Source organism: Rhagoletis pomonella, unplaced genomic scaffold (genome assembly GCF_013731165.1).
Source record: "Rhagoletis pomonella isolate Grant_MI unplaced genomic scaffold, Rhpom_1.0 Rhpom_scaffold_00004, whole genome shotgun sequence".
In the NCBI taxonomy this organism is placed as follows: domain Eukaryota; kingdom Metazoa; phylum Arthropoda; class Insecta; order Diptera; family Tephritidae; genus Rhagoletis; species Rhagoletis pomonella.
In genome coordinates this window covers 77,588,719-77,591,408 of record NW_023458558.1, presented here as the reverse complement: position 1 = coordinate 77,591,408, position 2,690 = coordinate 77,588,719, and the positions used below count along the sequence as shown (strand labels likewise).

The following is a 2,690-nucleotide window of genomic DNA, read 5'->3' as shown; positions in this document are numbered from 1 at the left end:
CTCATGTTCACTATTGAAATTCACAAACTTAACTAATCAATATAATGCAATATATAATATAATAGCACACTTAACAACAAATTTGAAACAATACCATTCATTTCGTAAAGAGCAAGAAATAGCGGAACTTTTCGAAAGCATATTCTACAATACAATACATTTTTTTTAAAAAGCAACAAAAAGAACATTATGAAATTCAATGAGAAACATCGTGAAGAGCAACAAATAACGGCAAAAATTATTAAGCATTCACCTAAAATGCAAAATTATGAAAATGAAATAAGTCCCACTTAAAACGAAATAAATCCCACCCAAAATATAAATTTAGGGGTATGAAATAACTCCCACTTTACAAAACGAATTTATTCCCATTCAAAACGAAATAAGTCCCACTTAAAATAAAAACGCGTAACGAAATAAGTCCCACCAATTGACGAAATAAGTCCTACTTTTAAAACCGAAATAACTCCCACTTTCAAAATAGCAATTTTTGGTGGGACTTATTTCGTTTTTAAAAGTGGGACTTATTTCGTGGGAGTTATTTCATAGACCCGTTTTATTTGATAGAATTGACAACAAAAACCACGCTGTCGAGTTTAAATAGCGGCAAATCAGCTGCACTTGATAGTAGTTGGTTGAATAAGGAAAATGAATTAGCAACAAGAGTTTACGGGATGTACATAGCTCAGTGGTTAACGCTTCTGACTTTGAACATCGAATACGCAGGTTCGATCCCTGCTGAAGTCTAGAAAAAAGAAGTCTGATGAGGAGATGTGGTGATCTCCGAAATAGTGCTATAACTTCTACCGCTTAGACTTTGTTGCTTATTCAATTTTTCCTAATAAACAATCGTGGTACAAAGCTCAATAAAAATATTTAAAGATATTATTTTTATTTTGATGATTTCATTTTATTTTTTACTTGTAAAATGGTCTACATTTTTGTTGTTGCCTTTTAGGCTTCAGTGACATCAACAGTAGTTGGCTACGTTTCATTTATGTCTTAATCAACATGCGAAGTTTGCTGCGATTAAGCCAGTGGCAGTTAGACACCACACTTTCTAAAAAACAGCTGGTTTCGCAAAACTGCCGCTGCCACTACGAATATCATCAGAAGTTGCTGGATTACTTAAAAGGAAAAGAAGAAAGAGATTTAGATAAGGCGAAAAGAGAAAAAAAGAAAATTTAGCTGTTGGAAACTTTAACCAAAAGGAAAAATTAATTACAAGACTGAAATTGCGATCAGCGTTGCCACAGACAAATTTTTTTACCTACCAAAATTTCCTACCATAACCAACCAAAACCTACCAAACATTTTTTTTAGTTTTAATATTTGTTTTCGATGTTTTAAACACATAGTTAACATAAACTAGTAAAACTAAAACACAACTAGATTAATAAAAACAAATTAACTGCGTATAACGATTCATTTTACTGTACAGGCTTATCCATATGTACATATGTATGTCTCTTGACACATACATACATATCGTAACTAGATACGAATAAAGACGCGAGCTCAAAAGTTGATAGCGAAAAAAGAGGCGTTAACAAAATCGGCGAAGAAAGACTCTTAACATAGGTGACGGCAAATAAAGCCGCGTTAACCTCTTTGACAGCGAAGAAAGACCCATAAACTTATGTCCGCGGTCAACTATATTTTCGAGTGCAACAGTATTCCCCAGAACTCCCTAAAGAGTTTTTCCGAGCTCTTTATTCGTGTCTAGTGACGATATTAGTATTATTACGTCGAAGATAGCCGTGCTGCGACCTAAGAAGATATATTGCGCTAAATCAAAATTGTCATCACTCCAACCTTAGGCTATTTAAAAAGCTCAGCACTTTGGATGAGGCCGTGTTCCAAATTTTAGATGGAGAAAGCAATCGTTCTCCAAGGTGTATCAATCTACGATTCATGCATCGTGGACAGGCACATTGAATATACTCTGGGGTTTCTTTCACCAGCCGACAAACTCTACAGTCCGCCTCTACAGAAAGACCCATTTAATTAAAACCCTACGTTAACTTGCAGTGTGCTGTCAGGGGGGCACCGAAATTGCGCATATGGAAACTGTGCATTTAGACATTATTTCGGTTTCAACCGAAACTGTGCATGTATGCTTTATTTCGGTTTTTGCCATATGCATTATTTCGGTTTTAAACCGAAACTGTGCATGTATGCACTACTTCGTTTTTTTTCATATGCATTATTTCGGTTTAAAAACGAAAGTATGCATATGCATAATTTCGGTATTTTCTCATATGCATTATTTCGGTTTTCAACCGAAACTGTGCATGTATGCATTACTTCGGGTTTCTCATATGCATTATTTCGGTTTTCAACCGAAACTATGCATGTATGCATTACTTCGGGTTTTTCATATGCATTATTTCGGTTTTCAACCGAAACTGTGCATGCATGCATTATTTCGGTTTTTGTTATATGCTTTATTTCGGTTTTCAACCGAAACTGTGCATGTATGCATACCTTCGTCTTTCACATATGCATTATTTCGGTTTTCATCCGAAACTGTGCATGTATGCTTTATTTCGTTTTTTGCCATATGCATTATTTCGGTTTTGAACCGAAATTGTGCATGCATGCATTATTTCGGTTTTTGTTATATGCATTATTTCGGTTTTCTAACGAAAGTGTGCATATGGATAATTTCGTTTTTTCTAATATGAATT

At 34.6% G+C, this 2,690-nt stretch overlaps 1 protein-coding gene across 1 annotated transcript in view; it reads right to left on the bottom strand.

The window, feature by feature from the left end:
- Nucleotides 1-2,690, bottom strand: part of LOC118738333 (protein zerknuellt-like) — a 25,155-nt gene that overhangs the window by 836 nt on the left and 21,629 nt on the right. The window lies entirely within an intron of this gene.